The following is a 25912-nucleotide window of genomic DNA, read 5'->3' on the forward strand; positions in this document are numbered from 1 at the left end:
GGATAAGCTATGTATGTGTGAGGGCATAGGTTATACAAAACATCTCTGTACCTCCTCTTAATTTTGCTGTGAATCTGAAACTGCCCTTAAAAAAACTTTAAAAATCAGCTACTAGTCTTAAATTGGTAAAATATATCCTGACATATTGTTTAGCAAAACAAATGATCTCTCAGGCATACCTAATTAGAAAGTAGTTTAGCCATTATCAATTGTTATGAAAGCAAATGGGTTGTGTCTTTTGTTCTTAACCCCCACTTTATGCATATTATCAAAACCTTTTTTCTCCAACAATTTCAGTGCTTCCCCAATTAGTATTCAAGGAATTAGCAAAGGCTGCATGGGTTGGGTGTAGTAAGAAAAAATGATACATTCATTAATAAGAAGCTATAGTCATTTTGAGATACAATATAATAAATGGATTAAGAATACACATTCTGGAGCTATCCTTCTTCTTGTCCTTGCAATTACTCTTTGCCAGGCCAACTTACTTAACTAAGTCTCAGAATCCTGAGCTAGAAAGTGAGAATAATAAACCTCAGCTTGTTATTGTGGAGATTAGATTTTAAAATCTATATCAGGCATATAAAAAGTTATTATTATTATTTATTATTAATATAGTTGTTTAATCATTACTTTTTAAAAATCATTCCTAAGATATCTCTAATCTTCCTTTTTGTTTTCTGTATATACTGGCCTTTGGCAAGTAACTTAAAATATTTAAGACTTGGTTTTCTTATTTCAAACATGAAGTGATTAAAAGTACAAGAGGGGAAATGATACAAGCTAATTGAGATGATGGTAGCTAAAGAACCTAGCACAATAGTTAGTAACTATTAGCTATTTCTTATTGTTAGTAGTATTAGTCTTTAAATAATTAACAAGGGCTATACAATAGCACTTCCTTATTTGGTTTGGGGAGGGGCAATACTCTAGGAACCCTGAACTTCCCAGCAAGTTCTTACTGGGTAGACCAAGAATGTTTTGCCCTAATCACTCCTTATCAGGGCCATTTCTCAGGGTTATGTTTGCAGGGCAACCTCCATGGATTAGGTGACACCTCTTCCCCACTTTCTAATACTCTCCCTTCCCCTTTTATCCCTGCCCAGACAAAGAACTGGCATGTTTCTACTTTCTATAAAAATGGTGAATCCCCCAAATTCAGTGTTTCTATCTTGTAACATAACCAGTTTCATGTGAAAGCATCCATAATAGGCCCTTTGCATTTTCTCAACAGGATCTGGGGGGCATTGGGAACTGATGAAAACCTATATGAAGCTCTGGCTAATGCTGTTGCCATGAGTAATGAAGTCCTTTGTTTCTGACCAAGGAGCTTCATCACTTGTGTCAACATTCTTGAAATTGTGGAGGTTAACATATTTGTGCGTGAATAGGGTAAAATTTCAGATGCTGCACAATTCTTGACACAGGTTAACTCCAAAAGATATTATGAAACATCAATTTCCCAAGGAACATCAAAGTTTAAAAAATATTTAAATAATTTATAATTGATACACTAAAAATATAATTCATTATTATATGAGCACAACACTTAGAGTAAAGGGAAATTGACTAAAAACATTACATAATCTGCTACTAGTTGTTGAATATGTAAAATTGATTTACCCATATCATCAATAACAATACACAAGAAATTCTATTCACAAAAAGTTCAGAAACTCTAATATATTGCATTCTACCCAAGTTAAATGATTACCCTACCTAACTAGGAAAAGGAAATTTTTGCTCAAACCCTCTGCTGACATTTTGATCTAAATGAAGAGAAAAGTGCAAGGGTGGACTTCAGAGTTGAATCTGATAACTGACAAGTCACCTAATCCCCTTATTATAAGACTTAGCATTGTAAGGAGAAATATGACCTGAAAAACTGAACTTATGGAAGTAAAGTTCAGAAAATGCATAAAAGAGACAGAAAACAGGTAAAGAATGTTTTGAATTGCAAGAGCTATCTAGTTAATTCCTTGTTTTAATGTTTCTTGTGAGTTAAGTTTACACAACTTTGAAAGACAGCATATTCAAAAGCAATATATTTAATTTATCTTTTTTTTTTTGGTCATTGAATTTATGTTCAAAAGTAATGTGAATACAGGATGTTTATCTGTGAATTCTGGTCAAGATATTGCTGTGACTTGAACTGGAATCCTGCCCACCCTGATTCAAACAATGATTGTTAAAGTATTTTTACACCACACAGACATCCCTATGAAACAACCGAGTAACTAAAATCCACAACAATAAATGAAGCCTGGCTTGCTGTTCTATGAAGTTCCTAGATCAAAAGCTGTTGGAGTCACTTGGGGGATTGACCCCATCAGAGTACTAGAGTTCCTCCCAACCTCCCTCCTGGGGTCACACCATTGTTGCCTAATCCATATATTATGGCTCCAAGGCTGTTGTTACATGCCTACCGACCACAAGTACATGGTCATGATGACTTGCGGATGCTTCAGGCAAGATTTCCATTGGATTACTACAGCATCCCATTTCCCACGCCCACCACTCTGCTGACTGGGAGGGATGGTAACCTGGCCAGCAACACTTATTCTGGTGACCTCACAAAGTTTGGACATGGGGATGCCTCCTACCCGGCCCCAGCCACAACCTTGGCCCAACTCCAACAGAACCAGACACAGACTCACCACACCACACAGCAGACATTCCTGAATCTGGGCTACCTCCTAGCTACATTTACATCAGCTGGCCATACTACACAGGGATTCTGGGCTTCCGCAACACCTTCCAGTATGGACCTGCTGTGTTCCCTGTGGCTCCTACCTCTTCCAAGCAGTGTGTTGTGAATGTCAGTGTGTATGCATCATCCACCCCTTTCCAAGAGCCAAGTGAATATGGTCTTATGGATACAACACTGGAAGAAAATAGCTCCCCCCCTTAAGCATTTCTGGACAGCAGAGAGCTAATTTGACCCAAGGCTGGGGGCTATGTTTTGTGTGTGTGCATAAATTTACACTGAAGTCTTGTTTCAGAAATCAGACCACTGAGGAGAGTCTGCTGAGCTGTGGCCATGGCTTGTGTGGCTTGGGGAAATGACTTGGTGGATACTTCCTGGGCTTTTGAACTTGCCCTTCCCCAATTTCTATTTTGTGTGTGGCAGTGGGCAAGAGCCATGTTGAAATCTTAAAACATTCACAAAAGTAAATGTAGAAAGGCCACAATTTACTGCCTGGGGCTGTTCTAGGAAAGCTAAGTCATCTAGGTTCAGGAGTTAGAACCATGATATCCCTGCAGGATGAGAGCTCTGAAACTCCAATTTAAGAAGTGATTTTAAATGTAAGATCTCATTTTTCAGGGTGGAAACCACTAGTCATAGATATATGAGCATAGGAATTAAAAAAAATAAATCTTGTGCACACATTTACACAAATATTTATTCAAGATGAGTTGACATACCAAGGTCTAAAACACACAAAAAAACTAAAAACTTTAAAAATAGCCAGATAGCTCAACAAATGGGAGAATTAACTTGTAAGAGCATGCAGATAATGTAGCAATCTTTGGAAAATGACTATAAAATGAATTTCCTTAATCTATTTGGAGGGATAAAGGAAGGAATAGCATTCAGAAGTCATCATAGAAAATTATGAAAATAAATAGGTGGATATGAATCAGGAATGAATTGAGATTTAGAAATACCAAATAGAAATCCTGGAAATTAAAAATATTATCAATAAAGGAAAAAGATGTAATACATTTTGGATGGGAAATAATTACAATTGCAGTAGAAATAATTATCAGACTGTAACACAATAGTGAGAAAATGGCCAAAGTGGAATGTAGAAAAAAATTAAGAAATATGGAATGTAGTTTTAGATTTGTCAACATATAAGTAAGAGAAGTTTCAAAAGATGAAAAAAGAGAAAATGGTAAGGTAATGTTTAAAGAAATAATAACAGAGTCATTTTCTGAATCAATGAAAGAGATGAATCATCAGATATAAAGCCAAAGAATATTGATCAGAATAAATAAAAATAATCACACACTTAAACACATTGTGAAATTACCAAACAAAAAGGATTAAAAATAATTCTTATAAACTATTAGAAAGAAAAATCAGAATGTTTACACAGGAATTAAAATTACTGATACAATTCTTTCAGTAGTAAAAAAAAGACCACGGAGTATTATTTTCAAAGGTCTGAGAGAAAATCACACCGAATTTTGAATTCTACACTCAACTATCAACACTTAACTATCACTTAAAAGTGTGCTTTAAGGCAAAACATCAGATTGCAAATACTAAAATTATTTTTCATAAACAAATGCTCATGTGAACCCAGAAGGAGGACTATGATATTAGAAACAAAAGAGACTTACAACATTAAAAAAAATAACATATATATATATATATATATATATATATATTTAAATAACAGTAACAGAATGTGGATGGGGAAACCTAGAGAGTAAAGTGTAAAGAGGCCACTGTCTAGTTCAGGAGGAAGACAGATGTTGTAAGTAACCTTAGATTTTGATAGTTTAGTGTGTATAAAAAGACAGTGATACAATGACTATACTACTCAAGGCAGTCTACAGATTCAATACAATTCCTATCAAAGTACCAAGGGTATTTTCACAGAACTAAAGCAAATAATTTTAAAATTTGTACAGAAACACAAAAGACCCAGAATAGACAAAACGAACTTGAGAAAGACAAACAGAGCTGGAGAAATCACCTTTCCTGACTTCAGACTGTCCTACAAAGATACAGTAATCAAAGTAGTATGGTATTGGCATCAAAATAGACAGAACAATGAAACAGAATAGAGAGCCCAGAAATAAACCCAGGCACTTATGATAAATTAATCTATGATAAAGGGGCAAAAATATACAATGGAGAAAAGACAGTCTCTTCAATAAGTGGTGCTGAGAGAACTGGACAACTACATATAAAAGAATGAGATTAGAATATTCTCTAGCACAATATACAAAAATAAACGTAAAATGGATTAAAGACCTAAATGTAACACTGGAAACCATAAAACTCCTAGGAGAAAACATAGGCAGAACACTCTTTGACCTAAATCATAGCAATAGTTGTTTGGATCTGTCTCCTTAGGCAAATGAAATAAAAGCAAAAATAAACAAATGGGACCTAATTAAAAGCTTTTGCACAGTAAAGGAAACTTTTGACAAAACAAAAGGAGAGCTTACCAAATGGGAGAAAGTATTTGCAAATAATTTGACTGATAAGGGGTTAATATGAAAAATATAAAAACAGCTCATACAACTCAACTTTAAAAAAAAAAATAACCCAATTAAAAATAGACAGAAGACCTAAATAGACATTTTCCAAAGAAGACATACAGATGGCCAACAGACACATGGAAAGATGCTCACCATCATTAATCATCAGAAAAATGCCAATTAAAACCACAATGAACTATCACTTCATACCTGTCAGAATGGCTATCATCAAATGACCACAAACAACAAATGTTGGAGAGGATGTGGAGAAAAGGGAACCTTTGTTCACTGTTGGTGGGAATGTAAATTGGTGAAGCCACTATGGAAAACAGTACGTTCCTTAAAAAAAATAAAATAAAAATAGAACTCCTGTATGACCCAGCAATTCTACTCTTGGGTATATATACAGAAAAAAGAAAACAATGATTCAAACAGATACTTCACCCCAATGTTCACAGCAGCATCATTTATAATTGCCAAGATATGGAAGCAATCTAAATGTCCATCAAGAGATGAATAAAGAAGATGTGATATATATACAATATCAATAGAATACTACTCAACCACAAAAAAGAAAGAAAAAATTACCATTTGCAAGAATATGAATGTATTTGGAGGGTATTATACTTAGGGGAATAAGTCAGACAGAAAGATAAGTACTGTATGAGATCACTTATATGTGGAATCTGAAAAATAAAACAAACTAGTGAATACAACAAAAAAGAAACAGACTCACAGATACAGAGAACAAACTAGTGGTTACCAGTTGGAGGAGGCACAAGAGAAGGATAAGAGATTAAGAGGTACAAACTACTATGTATTAAGTAAATAAACTATAAAGATATACTGTACAACACAGGGAATATAGCCAAAATTTAATAAGTGGAATATAACCTTTAAAATTGTGAATCACTGTCTTAAACACCTGAAGCTTATACAATGTTGTACATTAACTATACCTCAATAAAACAAAGACATTGAGTAGGATTCATTCACTTATTCAGTACATACCTATTTAGGGCTTAATATGTGCTGGCTAGGGTCTTAAGTGCAGAGGAACTTCAGCCTATACCCTTAGCTGAGGAAAAATCATGAAGTGTCAAATAAATATTCTTAGATAGTCACTAGCTGGAGAAGGACAGTACCAGCTGTCAAGGCTTAAACCTGTGAGGGTTACTGTGAGAGAATTCTGAGTCCTATAAAGGAAAAAAATAAGGAAATGCTTGCTATGTTCTAAGGTTTGGGCTGTATTTGAACATGGAGACTGGTAACTGGTGCTGGTGTAGAAATTTCTATAAAGATTTGGGGAGTACTAAAAGAACTTGGAGGAACTGCGGTGCAGCAGACCTAAGAAGAAGATGGGACATTTCTTGGCAGAACCCAGTGGTTTCCTAGCTCCATAAAGAGAAAAAAATGCTATGGGACTGCAAGGAAGGCACTAGAAACCATTAATCTTATTTATCTTCTAAGCTATAATTATGCTCGTTTGTAAGATTATTGTGCTTTGTTTTCATTTCCAAGAAGAGCTCTGTTGGGCTGCACCCCCCAGGCGTACAAGCCCTGCACTTGCCCAGCTTCAAGATTGAAGAAAGAGCCCAGACTCAGCAACAGAGACATCAGTGGTTTAATGCATGGGGGAGCTTACACGTCTGAAGCAAGGTACTGGAGAGACACCTCACTGTGTGCAGCGCATGGTGGAAGGACATGGTGTCAGTCTTCACTCCCAGGGGCGTTGGGGGAGGGGAAATTACATAATTCCTATAACTGGAATTATTAACCACTCAATTCCAGTTATAGGGGAATTGACATCAGGTGGGCTCATTAGTTACTAGGGAAACAAGAAGAGTGGCATGCCCCTCACTGCCCCTTTGATAAGAGCAATCACTAACTGGAGCCTGGGGCAAGTACATAGGAAGGTCGCCGTGTGTCACGTGCATAGGGTATAGGTGAAGCAGGCACTGGTCGAAAAGGGGATATACAGAGAGCAAGAGAAGAGCCATCTTGACTGGCATCATCATACAAAGCTCCATTAATAGTATATAGATTGTATTGTATACATGTAGTTTTGAACTATTCTCATATGAAATTGAATTGATTAATGAGTTATATAACTAACAATATGCTGCCAAACTCAGATCATAATTAGTTCACTATAAATAGTCTTAGGGAAGTGTGAGGTAGAGGAAAAGCCATATGCTTGGGCATGGGAATTTCACAACTAGGTGAGAATACGTGAGAGAGATCATATGTGAACATTGCTACTTTACTAGAAGTTGACTTAATGTCTTCTGGTCAATTGCATATTATATGCCCTTCAATTCATTCCTCATTGTTCCCAACAGAATGCAGCTCAAGAGCTGAGCTTTGCTCAGTATAAGAATTCTATCTTATCCCCCACACAATCAGACAAAAAATATAGATAGATAGATAAATATGTCAGATGACAGATGTGTTAAGTAAGTAGATAGTGGGAATCCTTTTACAATGTATACATAAATGAAATCACCACTTTAAATATTTTATACTTTTATTTGTCAATTATATGTCAATCAAATGAAATTTTAAAATTAATAAAATTAAAATTAAGAAAGAAATAACAGTAATCATGAGATTCCTAGTGTCCTGCTAATGAAAGCTGTACCAACTTCTATAACTTTGCCTACTGTCCTGTAAAATGTCCCTTTTGCAGCTTACCAAAACAGAGGAAGAATATTTCAGAGTAAAAAAATATGAAGAGTTACTTCTTTGAAGAATTGTGGGGAGAAGCCAACTCTTAATGATAATAAAATTTTGCACATGTATCACTAAAAATTAATAGAGGAAAAACAAGGATGACTATAAAGCTGTATTAATTCCTAAGCACAATCCTAATACAAATGATCTCTTGCCTGAAAGAGAAGTGTAAAACTCGTAAGTACTAATAAGTGGGGTTGAGGTTTGAGGAGAATAAACCTCTGGTAATATTCTTTAGGAGAAAATGTACAATGATGTTAATGACTGGCAAACTTTCCTGAAAATCTGCTGAAATGAAATGTAAAAATAAAACTAAGTGTATTTATAGAAAAAAAAATATTTTTTTGTATAAGTGAGGTATTGGCCTAAGAGTCACACCTAAAACAATCTTTTTTTAGAGACTCACTCTTGTAGGTGCTTTGCAGGAACTTGTCAATATTTTAATATATCCAGAAAGCAATCAAGAGCACATATCAAGCCTGGTAAATATACAGTCCAAGGGGGAAATGTTGGTCCTGGTCAAGGGAGAAGGAGCCAGAACCATAGGATAAGGTATTGTTGGGTTATTTTGTGTATTTATTCAGAACCAGACTTTTCTGATGGATTTCTCTTAATGTCTTATTCCAAAACCAGTAAAATTTTAATTAACCTAATTTCCCTCATTCTGATCCCATGCTCCCCAAGCAACCATCAACTTATGAAGCTCAATCAAATGGACTTTAAATATTTATGATCTGTCTGACTGTGGTTTCTAGAAGTGAATTAGTACTCTAATTCTCAGTCCTGACTTTTTTTTTTTTTGGTTCCCATGCAGTTTGAAAATAGTGACAGAGCTTGTTTTTGTAAATATGTAAATATGTTGGAGTACATGTCATTGCAAATGTTTTATTTTTCACTGTAAGTTTGGTGATTTAGCAGTCTCTTGTTTACTTTAGTGTTTTCAATATTTTACTTAGCATGACTCAATCCTCTGGCTCAGCCCTCATCACTCATGAACACTGATAAAATAAGCTTTGGGGACCCTAGAACGATGTTACCAAATTGAGGTGCTATGTCATGTGATCCAGCAGAGCTCAAACCAGTCTTCCTCCAGATTACACTGCTCCCACTTCCTACTCACTCTACTAATTTATACAATTCCTGTTTTATGAAGGAAAACCCATGAAGTTGCATTTAAGGATACGTGGTTGGTAACATAGCTAGAAGAAGTGGAACTAACATTTTGTGAAGTATATACTACACTCCACACACCGTGCCCCCAACATCCTATGCAGATCCTTCTGTTTATTCCTTACTATTTCCTACATAGGTTTAAAGGGTTATATCATCAGTCCCACTGGAGAATTGAGGGACCTCCATACATAAGCTGGCATACAGTGTCTTCCCAGGGCATCTATGAATGGGGTTAATATTGATGTGTGGTTCCTCTGCTAGCTGTATCAGAATCAACTTGAGTGCTGATTAAACATACAGTTCCATGACTTCCCTTGCCACCACACACAAAACAACCACAAGAACAACAACAGCAATAAAAACAAAACCGTGAAGTTTTAATTTCCAGACTGAGAGTTGAATCCACATGACCAAAAAGTAACCCCAGGTGATTTTTGTACAAATTGAAGTCTGTCCTCCACTGCTCTAATGAGCCATCCCTTTGGAGAAAGAACCAATGTGAAACAAGAGTCATTGGTGCTATTCTCCATTACACTTTCCTTAGTTTTTTCTTCTTTTTCCCCTTTCTTCTTAACATTAGGCATAAGTTAAAATTTCTTTTAGTCAGGCCTGAAGTACAGTTCCTTTGTGGTTATGACTCATCCAAAACACTTTCAGACAGAACTGCAGCAGAATCAATAAATCAATGTAATTAAATCACAATCATAAAGCATATTACTTAACAGTATAAGAACTGTAACACTTGCCCTAACATGTGTTTCTTTTCATTTCCTATCCTGCAAGTAGATACAATTCTCAAGTGAACAGTTTCAGAAAATATCTCGATAGAGTCTCAAGATGTACTTGAGCAACTGGTACACTGTAATGATGACTGTGACTTAAGGCGCTCTGGGGGTCAATCTTAGGACCATAAAAAGTGCTTAACTCCAAGAAAGAAAACACAAAAGGAAACAAAGTAGCTGGTGAGGAGTCTGCAAATAATAATGTGAGATACATGAAGTTTCTCTCAATTTTATAAAATCAGCATGTTTTTAGCCTATCTGGGCTAAAACAGAACTACCCTGTTTTGGTAGCAACATAAGGACATTTGAAGTTTCTCTATTTTCCTCCACTTTAAAACTTGAATTACTTAAGCTGTTAATACAGTACAAATAATCTGCATATATCTGGCACAGTGATTTTTCTCCACCAGCTTATAATGAATTTAATTTTGTCTTTCACAGCACACCATTTAGAGTTCCCGTAGCTGTATCCATTCTTCATTTGTCTCAGGACCTCAAATAGAAAGCATTTTGAACAATTATATTATATAGATTCCAAACTTTTATAAAACTGCTTCAAAATGCCATTTTCAGATGGTTTCTATTGTACCTTAAAATTAAGTTGTTACAGTTTAAAAGTGTACAAGGGCAGTGTGACAGTTCTATATACTATGGAAAGTACTAAATGGAAGATGATAATAGCTTCTTTTGGCCAGAAAACTGTACAGTAGATCATTCTTTACACATAACTGAAGGTAGACTGAAAAATATAGGCTACAATTTTTTTTTTTTTTTTGGATTCTGAGCCTCATTTAACTTGATGAATTGACAAAAGTCTCAGACAGTACCTGAGATGAAGACTGTCCATAGATGGAAAGCATGACCCTAAATCAAACTGTGAATGAGCCTGTGGGGCAGCTGAGGCACAAGAGAGTCCTTTGGACTCAGCATACAGTCTGTCTTCTTAGCTTTAAAGGATTTCTGGGAGAAGTAAAGTGTTAGTAATTGTATGGTCTTTTCCATCACAGGATGCTGACGTTTCAAATTCCAAGAGCTATAATAACTGATAGCTTGGGAGAGAACGTGACAGGTTTAGTTTGCAGACCTGCTGGTAGGAGGGTCGAGCATGGCTATGCTCTCGACCTTGGTGACGGTATCTATGACATGTAAGGGGTGAAGGGATCACTGAAGCAACCTATAACTCAATATTGTTAATTGTCCTCAGGGACAGCAGACTGAAACTTTGCAGTATTGGATTGCCCTAAATGAAAGGAGGTGGGAGGCATCATTTTACTGTCCCATAATTGTATAGTTCGTGGGACACGGAGCAAAAGAGAGGTGCATATCTTGAGTTGTCCTGGAAACTTGCAGATTTTAAGAGTAATAGAATAACTGAGATTACTATGGCTATTTTTTCATCTTCTTCTCATTTTTTTTTCCAAGCCATTATTTGGGCTCTGTTCTCTGTCTCAGGAAACTTCCATTTCTTTCATTCCTCAAGTTAACCTGTGCCCCTCCATGGTGGCAGTGGAGGGAAGTTTTACATGGGAACCCCCTGACTCTCATTCCCTGGAATCCCTTTGTCCTTGAGAATGCAGTCACTATCTCCTTTTTTAATACTTTGTTCTAAGAGAGGTCATCTACTGCCTCATAACCTCAGAAGGGAACAGTTTAAAGACATTTAAACAACAACATCAAAAATTAAGCCACAGAAACAAAATACTCTTCCTTAGCCCAAGGGTTAACAAAAAGAATATATGCACAGTATATTCAAGATAACTAATAAATGCTATCCTCTCTTGCTCTCAGAGGCTATAAGCCCAGACCAATCAAAGTATTGACCAGCTGGGCTGTGGCAGGTGTCACCTGAGCAGCAGCTTCAGAGAAACCTATACCTGCCCTCCTTGAAATTTACATTCAAAGACTTGAGGTTAGAGAGAGAAGACAGTTCTTCACCATCCTGTCTTCAGATTACCCTATGAATTTCATTTTTTTTTTTCTATTTTTGGATCACACTTTTCCCTTGAATAATTGGCAGGGGATCCAAAATGATTAGTGTAACTGGAAAGCCAGGGTCCTTACTCCCATGAATGTGTTGCCTCAATAAGACAACCTTATCAGAATGCAGTACAACATTCCTAAACCAAGTGTGTGTAAGTAATGGGGGGGTCAGTGGGTGGGGAGTATCACTGTGGATCAAACATTCCCTTTCTCTGCATGATAGAATCAATTATCATTAATATTTCTTTGAGAGCAAAAGGAAAGATTAGAATCAATGAATAGCCAGAAAATATGGCATCATCCCTGAACTCTCTCTTTCCTTTACCCTCATAGCCACTTCTCTCCATCTCCACTAACTTAAAAATCAGCCCCTCCTGTACAATCGATGCCATGAAAAATTAAGACTCAATTTGAGAGACACTGAAGGATTGAGAATTTTCCACAGTGCTTCATGTGCCTTTGTCCTGGCCACTGTTTCTCCCACCACCTCTTTTTTTTTTTTTTTTTTTTTTTGGCGGTACGCGGGCCTCTCGCTGCTGTGGCCTCTCCCGTTGCGGAGCACAGGCTCCGGACGCGCAGGCTCAGTGGCCATGGCTCACGGGTCCAGCCGCTCCGCGGCATGTGGGATCTTCCCGGACTGGGGCACGAACCCGTGTCCCCTGCATTGGCAGGCGGACTCTCAACCACTGCTCCACCAGGGAAGACCCCATCACCACTTTTACAAGACCATAGCTCTTAACTGCTACCTCCTACTCCTCTTGACAAAATTCATACTGCATAAACAATGGCTGGTGACCTACACATATAATTCCTTCTCAAGAATCACCCTTGACCAACTCTTCCTGAAACCAGCCAAACTGCCACTCACCCTGCCTGCTAACCCTCCTGAAACCATTAAACCCTCCTGCCCCAAGTTAGAATGTTCCTTTGGAGCCTTCTCATGCTTGGTATTTTCAAATAAAGGCTTATGTTAATGATAATTGATTGATTTTCTTCCACCCAATGTATAAAACACATGCTTAATATTTTACCCCCTTAGAATTAATCACTATGCTTTTGCAGATCTTCAATATCACTCTCTGTGTTATTTCGAGATAATATTGTGATTTTCAAATGTATATTTGACCTCTTTTCAAGTGCATATCTTAGTTTGCTTTTCAAATAGGCTTTTTTTTTTTTTTTTTTGTGGCACGAGGGCCCCTCACTGCTGTGGCCTCTCCCGCCGCCGAGCACAGGCTCCGGACGCGCAGGCTCAGCGGCCACAGCTCACCGGCCCAGTCGCTCCGCGGCATGCGGCATCCTCCCGGACTGGGGCACGAACCCCCGTCCCCTGCATCGGCAGGCGGACTCCCAACCACTGCGCCACCAGGGGAGCCCTCAAATAAGCTTTTAAAGTCTATTTTCTGTGAACCCCAGAGCAACTCTGGGAAAGACTGAAAGTTGGGGTTCTGCCCATGTATGAAAGGAAGCTGTAAAAATGATGTATTATTGAGAGATGTGTAGTAGATGCCCAATTCCTCGCTGGCAAGACTCATTTTTTCCTGTGTTCAGATCCTCAGCAAATATTACAAGCCATATTTCAGAATTCCTAGTGTGGGGGCATTTTTTCCCCATAACCACCACTGTGGAATTTGTCCCACCTGAAACCATCACTCATCTGAACTATAACTATTGCCTTCTAAGTGGCATCCCTGCTCTCATACTAGGCCCCTGCAATTTATTCATTTCATAGCAATCAGATTATTCTTAAAAACATACAACAGAATGTGTCACTCTTCTGCTTAAACCCCCAAGGCTTCACACCACAGTACCCTTTGTGTTTCCTGGAAACAAAGATCTCATTTTTTCTCTGCCCTTGATGTACCCTTGTCATCCTTGTTCTCACATCCTCTTCAGACTGATTTCTTCCCACCATTCAGGTCTCTGCTTAAGAGGCCCCTCATCAGAGGTGGCCCCTAGAAGACTGAATCTAAACTCTTACCTCTCCCTTCAGCCACTGTAATTTATTTTTTTAAGTATGTATCATTTTAATTTATTATTTTAACTTTTACTTGTTTAATCACTGTCTTATTAAGAATTTATGCTGTATAGAGCTAAAACTTGTCTACAGTGGTAATGCAATGCCTAGAACAGAAGTGACGTATAGTTGTTAGTCAGTTGAATTTTTATTTTAAGTTTTTTTTTTTTTTTTTTTTTTTTTTATGTTCATGTCTTTACTTTTGCAAAGAGAACATATCCAATTTCTCTTAAAGTCCCTTAGGCTGAAACGTCAGCTTTTTATGTGTTATTTCGGTTATTTTCTTCCTGTCAATGAAATGTTCTCTGTGCATTTTTTTATAAGTAAATTTTCTATTCATGATAATTGCAGATTCCAGTTTATTTTATTTGCTTGTTGGCATTATTATTAAACACCTACATAGAGCTTATACTATTTTAGGAATTATTCTAAGAAATTTACAAACATTAGCTCATTTACTAACATCCTTCTGTAATCACACAGATAATATTATTATCCTTATCACACACACAGAGAAAAGGAAGCACAAAGAAGATAAGTAATGCTCTTGATCACACAGGTAGTAAATAGAAGAACCAGAATTTAAACCCAAATTTAGGTAGTCTATCTCCAGAGTCCAACTTCTCAAATGAATAAATAGGTCAAAACCCCAAAATGGTGTACATTTAAAAACTTTTCTCATATATTCATTTCTTTTCAATCATGTGCTTCTGAGAATTTCTAACTCTTAAACAAAGGGCCTCCATTCCTTCAGGGGGAGAAAAATATGGCTTAGAATAAAATGGTTACTGATAATTTTTTTTTTCCCCGGACTGGGGCACGAACGCGTGTCCCCTGCATTGGCAGATGAACTCTCGACCAGTGCGCCACCAGGGAAGCCCGGTTTACTGATAATTTTTGAATCAAGAATCTAACATTTTTGGAATCCTAGTAATCACAATAATTTTAAATCTAAGCCAAGTTGAGAAAAAGATTTTTTTCTAAATTCTCAAAATCCATTTTTACTCAGATCAGATATCAAAGATATGTTCAGCAGACAATAGTAAAATATATTTGAGGATTATTACTGAATGTTGTCGCCTTCCAAAAGTAAAGCCTCCACAAAATTTAATTTTAGTGGATGGGAGGAGAGGAAAGAGATGAAAATCTTAACACTGGGACAGAGGTCTATTGCCCTTGGCAAAGTCTATATCTACATGGCATTCTGAGGTACAGAGAGGTTAAGGGCTACAGGAGGTGTCTAGGTTGTTGGGCTGGAGAGCAACCCCTTATAGTTTGCAGGTACCAACATGTTGCAGAAAAATAAGCCAAGATATCCTGGACTTTGGAGCTGTGGAATACTTGAAGAGAACTGGTGGATTAGAAAGGTCTGGGATTGGAATGTAGTGGCTGCAAACATGGACCTCTTGACAGGGGTCTCTGGCATGTGACAACAAGCCACACACAAAAAGCAGGCAGGGCCAGGCAACCTTCAGTGGATACCAGACCCTGACACAAAGAGAAGAGACCAGAGCAAACCTAGACATTGGGAAGATTGATAGAGGTCCCAAGGACAGCAGTTGGACCAAATATGTCTCTAGCCAAACACATTCATACAAACGTCCTCTTATGTCCAGATTCAAGGAGGGCAAAGTGTAAGCTTTATAGAGAGAAGAATAGCCCAAGATGATTGTTTTTAATTACAATGACATTTTATTAACAAGAGTCTGAGTTAATCTTAAAGACCCAGTTTTAACTTGGGAAACCTTGGGAGAAAAATAGAAACTCAAGAGAATTAGAGCTTTTTCTTATAAAAATAAAGAGAAAGGATTTTTTTGCTCATACAGGATATAGTGTATGCACATTCACAATTCTGTTATCTAGGAGAACTAAGAATTCACAGAGGAGATGTGAGTAAAAAGAGGAGGTAAACATCAAGACTCCCTTGTGTATTATATTAAAATAAACATTGGGAGCCTTTAGACACAGTGCAAAATATTGAAGCAATTTGAAAAGATCAATATGAAGATGGCAGTCATGCATGTAAAATCTGTTGAGGTATATTTGTTATATGATTAAATTCTATTCCCATGTGAAAGAACATATTTGGAAAGCAATGAAAGTCTATAAATAGAGATAGACATTTCCATCCATAGGAGGGCCAAGGAAAAATTGGTTCCAAGCTTTGAGCAAGCATTGGTCTGTCACAGTCCTTCCCCTGTCTAATAAAGTGGCAACATAAATGTGTTCATAACTTGTACCTCTGGCTGGCATATTAGTGAATATTTTTACAACTAACTCTCACCATTTAGGTCTCTCTTAAGGGGACAGACTAAAGGAAGGTATTTACAGTGTTCTTGCAATGGGTCAGTGGAAAAGAAAGGTTGCACATCTTTTGTTCTTCTTCAGAGAGAGTTCCATGAATAGAAAATTGGCTCTTTTCCTAATGAGTCTTCTGGGAATCAACTGCTGTGTGCAACTCCATGTGTGCAGCTCCATAACCTACATATCCTACAAAAGACATGGCAGAGGTTAAGTGATTTTGTTCTACATCCAAGACAGCTCATATAGTTTTACTGTTCCTTTGATGAATTGAGTCATTCACTGAAAATACACACTTTTACTGTGCCTCAGATATATTATCTAAGGTATTAATCTCCATTGCACCAAATTGAAATAGAGAAGAAAAATGTAAACCACAACAATAATCGTAGAATCTTGTTGTTTAACCAATCACTTATTATATTTGACCAGCTGCATTGATAGAGAAGACAATGAAAAAAGAAAATAAATAAAAACCTCAAATGTAGTTTGATGTTATAATGTAAATTAAAATCATCCTGGATGGCATTACTTACAAATGGCATTCTTTATAAAATGACAAAAAAAAAAGCTAGTTGAATTGGTGGTACCCACATTTATGTTTATCCCAGCACCTTAAGTGAAAGTTGATACATAAAACCTCTAATATTATTTTACCTTATAATCAAATGTAATCTGTATTACATTTTTTTCGTAAACTCAATCATTCCTGAAAGCAGAATCACAGAAGTATCATAGAATATATGTGTCAGATTCTTCAATGTGTTCACAATAATGTAGCTTCACTCAGAAGCTAACGTAACTGTGGGAAGTTTGACCTCACCACTGATGTGATATCAATTCAACTTTTTAAATAAGGTTGCCACTGTTGTCACCATAAGACAAACAAGATAGGGGCTGAGGTGATTAAATTCACTAAATGTTGGCAATACAGTGCCTGGCAGCTATATATATGAATAACATCTGAGTACAAGACTAAACTCTTGTCCTTCTTGCAGAGGCGTGTTTGCCATGTAGCTCAGGCTTATATCAGTAGTCAAATCATGTACATCAACTCAGTCAATTTATTGCTTCTGCCTGGGACATAGGGATTTCCAAATGTACCATTTTTATAATTGTTTTCTAGGCCTGAAGGCATGGCAAGGTGTTGGCAATGCCTTTCTGGTAGCTTATTGCTTTCTCCTTGTAGAATTCACTGTTTCTGACTTGGTTAGCACAATATCTTAACAATTTTCTGTGTTATACAGTATGCCAGCTCTCAAGCCACACTGGAGCCAAGAAGGAAAAAACATGATGAAATGCAGCTAAACAGTTTTGCTGACGTCTTCTTGTCTCATTTCGTTCACAGAGTGTGAACCCCTGGAGGTTTACAACCATTTGATATTCAAAGGCAAATGCTGAGAGCATACCATCATGAGAACTGGCACCAATAAAAAAGTTTGTCAAAACTGCTTTGGCACTGAAACCACTGAATGTTTCCAGCATAAGTGGAAAGCTGACACCATTCATACACAACTCATGGGCCAACCCCCAAAAAATATGTCAGCTCCAGTGAATTTCTTTCCTTTCAATTACTGTATGACTTCAACATTGAAGTCTATAAGAAATACTGCTTTCTCTGAAATGTGTTCTGTGGTATTATTTTCTTTATCATGAGAGGTTTGTCCTCTCATATTTCCTTTACAACTTGAATATGCATTTTGGAAGCCTGATATTGATTTTGAATTTCAAAAGAGATAACAAACATGATTCATGTACTATGACTCATCCCTCTTAAATGTCCTAACTGTATAAACTACATCATTCAAAACATCCTACAGCCACATTAAATATTAAACACATTTAAAAGCACCAAGAGGTACGATTCCTTCATGGTCACTGATAAAACTGTAACTGATCCTCTACTTTATGTCTACAATGAAAAATAAAACTAAAATGATGGTAAGCCTTACATTTTTAATATTAAACTTGAACACACCAGCTCTAATATCCCAGAAGCCCCATTTTACGAATTAATGAAAATCAACTCCACTTCCATATTCATGGCTTCTATAATTTCCCACTTTGTTTGCTTTAAAAAAATAAAATTGAAATTATTTCTTGTATGTTGTACACATCTTTTATCAATAAGTTTATTTCCTTTAAAATAATGTAAGCTTCCATCTCCTAATAATTTGAGAAAGAAATGATCATTGTTCAAACCATTTAAAGAAAACCACTTCCAGCTACTTTCTATCATATTATTCTTTTATTTTGCCCAGGATACGTCTCAAGCTCTCTAATCACTCTTTTGCTTATCTTATCATCTGTCTCCCCTCATTAAACTCTATGTTCCCTCAGGATAAGGCCCTTTTTTTCACATGTTCAAAGTTGTATCCCCTCCCCCTAGGTCCTAGAAGAGTAGCTGATATTTAGGTGGTAACAGAGAACATCCCTTGAATGAATGAATACATAAATAAACAAATAAATGAATAAATCTATGTTCACAGTAAGGTTAGTCAACTAACGTCCTATTCCACAGGTAATTTTCTAAGCTGAGATTGATTCTGTTTTGGGGTCCTGGAAGAGAATATTACTTTACCATTCTCACCATGTAAAAGCAACATTCAAAAAGAATTGATCAGCTGGACATCAAATAACATTTGAGGGCTTTTTTCTGATATTACTCATTCACATAGGGGACTGAAGATATTAAAATTACTGAATTAGTCAGTTTTCTGAGAACATCAGAAGTGTATGAGTAATCTAGAATAGTACTATCTAATATGAATACAATGTGAGCTGCCCATGTAATTCAAAATGTTTTCATAGCCACACTAAGAAATGAAAAGAAAGTATGTGGACTGAATGATTGTGCTCCCCGCCCCTACAATTCTTATATTGAAACCCTAACCCCCAGTAGATGGTATTGGGAGGAGGGGTCTTTGGGAGATAATTAGGTTTCGAAGTGGTCATGAGGGTGAAGTTCCCAGATGGTATTCGCATCCTTTTAAGAAGAGGCAGAGACTAGAGCTTTCTGTCCTCCATGTGAGGACACAGCAAGAAGGTGGCGCATCTGCAAGCCAGACAGAAGGCCCTTACTAGACAGCAAATCTGTAAACACCTTGATCTTGAGTTTCTCAGCCTCCAGAACTGTGATAAATAAATTATTGTTGTTTAAGCCATTTAGTCTGTGGTGTTTTGCTATAGAAGCCAGAACTAAGACAGAAATGACACAATTAATTTTAATATATTTTATCTAATACAAAATTTTCAAAATGTGATTACAACATATAATCACATAAAAAAAATTATCGATGAATTTACTTCCATTTTTTTTACACTAAGGCTTCAAATCCAGTGTGTATTTAATACTCATAGCAGATCTCAATTTAGACTAGTTACATTTAAGTGCTCCATAGTCATATGTGCTAGTGGTTATCATATGGGACAGAACAGAGCTAGAATAGGGACTTATTGGGGTTAGACACTACATAATTATGAGAACTAATGGAGGAACCCATGCAAGGTTTAACCTCTGTGTTTAACATTGAGCCTGATGTTTCTAAAGATCAGCCTGATTGACAACTGGAGAAGAAAGTTTTTCTGTGGACAAGAAAGTTTTTTGTGGACAAGAATGAAGAAAGAGTGGAACACAAGGGGAAAAAGTGCAACACACCTATGTTTCTTACCACCTCCAACCTAGATGCCACAGATGGACCTACATACTCATGTGGTCCAAAAGTCAGAGCTGCTGAAGGAAGAAAGCTGGTGGGAGGTGGGAAATCTGCAGGTTCAGATGCTGCCTCACACCTACAAGGTGAGATAACAAATCAGCTACAGCACATGCCAGCTGCCACAGTGTTTGAAGCCCTGCATCAAACTTTAAAGCATATAAATATGGCTATAGCTTTACTTCTGCCTTCCAAATCTCATGTAAAATGTCTTTTGTGGCCAGTGTAAACCCTATGACATACAGGGAATGAGTTCTGGGAAATGAAGTTCCAGCTTAAATTCATAACAGTATAAATGCATCACAGTGCATTTGAGTAGGGAAGCCTACTCAAGTGTTTCCAAGTCCTATTAAAATTGAAATTATTCTTTGGAAATATCACCTCAATGACATTACAACAGAGAGGTTTGAAAGAGATGTTCTAATGAAAACTCCTGTTGGGCAGAAACAGTTTTTACACTGAGAAATGAACACTTACAGAATTTGTGTTGGTATATCTCTCCCATCCTTTGCTGCTTCTTTTTTCTTAATCCAAAACTATGGACATAGACACAAAATCATTTAACTGCAGAGATCCTGGGGAATATAAAGAATCACCTATAAAGCCCAGGCAGGATTTGATGAGTGCTAACTGCACTTGAAGTCAAAGTTCTAATGCAATTTTTAAAGTAAAAAATATCACAGGCTTTCAGACTAGAAGTAATTTTTCAAAATATCAGATTGAATTTCCAGATAAGGAACTGAGACCCAGAAACATGAAGTGAGAAACCTCAAATCTGATTATGCAGCAATTCAGCAAAAACTAGGACTCTGTTTTCCAGAGATCTAATATACTGTAACAGAAATAAAATGAGAAAAGTAAATAAGGTTATTCAGTCAAACGAGGATTACTTTACTGGTTAAGTCTATCTCACCGCACATACATAATACCTATTTGTAAGTATTATCCACGGCACTGTTAAAGACTTACCTATATAATGAGTGCAGTACATTGTGACTAGTAACCTTAGAGCACATGTCCCCAGGGAAAAGATAAATGTTCAAGAGGTATACTTTTAATCACAACAAATAGATTTTATAAAAATGATTAAGGTTAGATAACCTTCTCCCCACTTTCCATTATTCTCATTTTCTTTTCTTTTTACCTTCTTTTTTCTCTCAGCTTTCCCACTGACAGAGGTCATTACAGAAAGGTCTTCACTTACCCAACTTTGGGTTGAATCTCAGTGGAAGAGGTGGAACTATTCAGACCACTTGAGATGGAAGCAGGGAGCAGGAGAAGGTGTGCAACTTGATTCTAGTTTGTTTTTTGTGCTCCTATGAGTTGGCTGCATAGAGCAGATGTGCTCTTGTGACATGTTTCGGCAAAGATAGAGTCTGAGGAACATGCCTGCCATTTTCCTTCAGCTCCCAGGAAGTAGAGAGAGGGTCTTCTTGTTTGAGTAAGCTTGCCTGTGAGGTCACCACTGTGAGGGAAAAGTGACCTTGTAAGGAACATTGCAGGCAAACCAAAAGGCAAATGGAAATCAAAGCCAAGCCTAAGACGATCTGCACTATTAGAAATTGAGGTGAGTAAGAATATGAACATCAGTGATGACATAGACCAGCCCTTCCAAAACAATTGTCTGAACAACCAGTGCTGAGAGGACTGAATGTGAGTTACTATAGCCTCTGGCTTCTAGTCAGTGGTGACAACAAGGGCAGAGGTCAACGCCACCCAAAGCCAGTGGTGATAACAATCTTCCCAACACATTCACATACTCTCTTGGACCAAAGAAGAGGTAGTAAAACTCTGTGGGATGGGAGCAATAACTCAAGTAAGGAATTTGAATTTTGAAATAGTTACATATTTACCCCAGTGAGATCATGATAACTATAAAGAGACTGTTATAAGCTGGAAGTGTCTGTTGCCTTCAGTTGGGTGGGTTACTTCTTAGTGCTTCAGTATTCTATGGGTAAAATGGGGATCGCTGTACCCATTTTGAAGGGATTTTGAAGGTAAGATTAAGTTTAGTTAGGTTACTTAGGTTAGTAAACTTACTTTTTTTTTTCATCCCGCCATGTAGGAATCAAAGTGAGTAAATTCTCAACACTGTGTCATGAGTATGATGAGGAAGTATGATGAATATGATCAAGTTTGCATGGTGAGTATGAACTTGATCATTTTGTTTGTTTGTTCCTCCTATATCCTATGGATTTGGAGAACTTGATGGAGAGAATAAATAGAGAGAAGTGTATGAAGGCAAATAACATGGAGAAGGCCAAATTTGGAAGAAACAAAAAGAACTAGACAAAAGTCAAGGTATAGGCAAACTGTAAGCACAAGTATGCTTAGAATGTAGGACTATGTAAGTATATATATTCTACTTATAAATTAAATATTAATTTATTATAAAAAGAATATCTTCCAACTGAAACATTTCAAATTTGTAGAACACAAAGTAATCCCATCCTATAATATGAAGCATTTCCTGTCCTTTTTCCATGTAAGAATTTTTACGTAGTTAATAAAAACTGTTTATATGATTGACTACCCTTTTTCTCAATAGCATTACAGAACAAGCATTTATGCCATCTAATAAAACTTTTTATAAACATTACTTTTAATGACTATACAATATCCAAAAAGATAGTTACACTATGATTGACTTTTCTTTCTTCCAAAGAACTTCATTATATAGGGACCAGGATGGTTTTGTGATTTGTCAACTGGCTAGGCTACTATCTCCAGTTATTCACTACAGGTTAACCTAGATACTGTTGTGAAGATACTTTGTAGATGTGATTAAAGTCCGTAATCAGTTGCCAGTCAAGGAGAATATCCTGGATAAACAGGACGGCACTGATTTAATCAGTTAAAAGGTCTTAAAAATAGTGCTGAGGCATCACCCTGTGGACAGTAGCTTTGCCTCTACCCAGAACTCCATTCTGCCCTTCCTGACAGTCTGCCCTACAATAGAAATCTCAGACTTGCCTAATCAGCCCCTGCTATTGCAATTGTGTAAGCCAATTCCTTGCAATATCTCTTAATATATATCTCCTACTGGTTCTACTTTTCTTTTTGGATTGCACTGGTACAGGGAGGAAATTTTGCTTTTCATAAATAATATCACCATGGAATATAATTTGAAGTAGGAAATAAATGACCAAGAAAAACTCATCAGCCTAGTGAATGCATGAAGTGCATAAGGAAAAAAAAAAAAACTGGAAATTTGAAATCTCTCAAGACTACTAGATCTGAAATGTCAAAGAAAAGGAAATGCCAAGGTGATTGCTAATGTGCTAACTGAGCCTTCTTTTGTGGATGAGGAGGGAACAGTGAGAAAGAAGAGGAAAAGGAAACAACTCCTAATTGATGAACATAAATTAGTTTTTCAAACTTAGAGTTTCGGGGTAACCAGGATTTTCCTCCTGGCACCATGAAGCCTGTAAGTATTGTAGTCATGCTGATGTACTAACTCAAATGGAAAGGTTTCTACATAATTTGCAACAGGACCACATGGATTGTCTCTCCTCTCATGCTACGTTCCTATTTCTGATGAAAGAACATAAAATATCTTGCCCCTGAAAATGCAAATAAACTTTTCCTTACAGAGGTGCCCACAAATGATAAACGGAAGCCTTGAAACATTTCCTCTAGTGAATTACATATTAGAATTACACTTTCTATTTCTGGGAACGTCACATTTTCACCTATTGCCTTGTTCAACATTTGCTGCCTCTGGCTGCAGAAACTGATTAGGAAGTAAGGCCATTTGGAGATTTGAAATGATACTGTATTGAGGTTTTTGTTTTTAATATGGAAGACATAGCCAGCAGAGAAATGTGTAGTAGCATTCTTTATTTAATTGTAGTTAGGGTCATATCTTGTTTCCTCTATTTCATAGTAGCAAATCATGAATATTCCATGTTTCCTTCTCAATTACACTCAGCTAAAAATATTGGGTGTTATTTATTTTAAAGGCATAAGGGAAGACAACAACACTAGGCAGTAGGAACTTTGTCCTTTGTTAGATATTCCTTAAATGATATCAAAAAGAATTCTCCAAGACAAGTGTCATAGATGAGGGCACTGGGGCTGCAGAAATTAAATGTCATATCCAAGGCAGAAACAGGATTTTAACTAAGGCCTGCTCTCTTTTTGCTTTGCCATGCTGCCATTGAAAGTTACTCATGTACTCCATAAAAGTCACATTTGAAATAAATCCCGTTTTAGTAAACATACTTGTGAACTATCTACTAAAAATAATCATTTGATATAAACTCCTTTTGTAGAACAAATGCCATCCTTATTGGCCTTACACCCTTTTCCATTTATTTTCTCTTTTAATTTTGAGAAAGATACAAAAGAATCTTTTTTTCCTAACATAACTACTCCATTAACTGTACATTCTAGGATTTGATAAATACAGGTAAAGAGATCATTTATTGAAGCTAAATGAAAGTAGTGCTCAGAGCTCTCATGTGCTTTTGTAGCATCTACAGAGAAGCAATTTCCTTTGAGTAAGGATGTTTGATTAGACTTATGACATGGTCCTGGACTACTTATACCAAATACATTATCTATGTAAATAAGCCCTCTCTTCCTGCCCCTCTTCCAATGACCCAGATTAATCATTGAAATATCTGAATAGAAAAATAAATAGTGGGTATAAAAGAAAATTTGGGGTGTGATTGTGTGAAATCTTCTAATCTCATTAATTTGGCTTTTTATAGGTTTACAGAATAGGAGAATCCCATCCACTTGTATTTAGCAAGTTGGATAATAATCAAAAGACTATATACTAAGAAATATCTTTATTTAAAATAGGAAGTGTTGGCTCAACAAAGATATGAACAAATAATCATAATGAAATGTTGATATGTAAATATGTTTTGTATATAATTAATGTAAGTCTAAATATCTGGCTCATCTGCATGTATGTTAAATCAATATGTACTTGACTTATTTATAGATGTGATATACAGATTGTTTAGTGTAATAACAATTGAAAGAACTATTTTGCATTTTGATGGTTTTGAAATCTAGTTTCCACTTAAAACATTTAATTTCTGTTATGTGATGAAAAATAGCTCCCCTAAAGAAAAATGCTTTTGTTTTCTTTGTTCAAAAATGCATTTTGGGCTTCTCTGGTGGCGCAGCAGTTGAGAGTCTGCCTGCCGATGCAGGGGACACGGGTTCGTGCCCCTGTCCGGGAAGATCCCACATGCCGTGGAGCGGCTGGGCCCATGAGCCATGGCCGCTGAGCCTGCGCGTCCAAAGCCTGTGCTCCGCAATGGGAGAGGCCACAACAGTGAGAGACCCACATACCGAAAAAAAAAATGCATTTCACTTAGCCATAGAGTTCTGAGTTCTCAATTGTTTTTGTTTTTTGTTTTTGCTCTTTTTCTGATTGTGAGCAGATGAAAAAAGAACAGGAGGGGTGTAAAGCCCTCTTTGATACCTGAAGGATTCCTAAGGGTTCTTTTATTTGTTGATGGCTGGAATTTTCTCATTTACATCCTTTCTGAGAACAAATAATGTAGCTGCCATATCGTATCTGTGTCTGGATAACATTTTGCGCTAGACTGCTGTGTATGGATTAACTCAGGATGATTATTGATTCAGATATCCTACAGCATTTTTTCTGAGCAGAAGGCAGAAACCAGCATCTTCCATTCCTTAGCATAACAACAGCACCCAGGCCAATTTCTAGAATCATTAGATTTTTATTATAATAAGAAATACATACATTTTTCTTTTCTGAAGTCAAATTCTGAATTGCTACTAGTTCAGAAGTTAGTCTGAAGGTTTACATTAACTCAGAAAGCTTTTAAACCAAATAGGAAAAAAAAAATTAGGACAAAACTTAAAGCCTTTTAAAAGGTTTAAGTCTTCTGATGCAGTGTGAAAAGTATAATTTGCATATAAACAATTGGTATGATGATTGTAATTATTTTTCCTCCAAAAAAGCAAATTAAGGATTTCTAAGGGGTAGCAATATTTCAGTCTAA

The 25912-nt window shown here is 36.7% G+C and overlaps 1 protein-coding gene across 3 annotated transcripts in view; it reads right to left on the minus strand.

The window, feature by feature from the left end:
* The window catches only part of LRRTM4 (leucine rich repeat transmembrane neuronal 4), an 882815-nt gene that overhangs the window by 286161 nt on the left and 570742 nt on the right, over window positions 1-25912 (minus strand). The window lies entirely within an intron of this gene.

The sequence above is a fragment of the Aethalodelphis obliquidens genome, unplaced genomic scaffold, assembly GCF_003676395.1.
Source record: "Aethalodelphis obliquidens isolate GAN/ISIS:26980383/991018 unplaced genomic scaffold, ASM367639v1 scaffold96, whole genome shotgun sequence".
In the NCBI taxonomy this organism is placed as follows: Eukaryota; Metazoa; Chordata; class Mammalia; order Artiodactyla; family Delphinidae; genus Aethalodelphis; species Aethalodelphis obliquidens.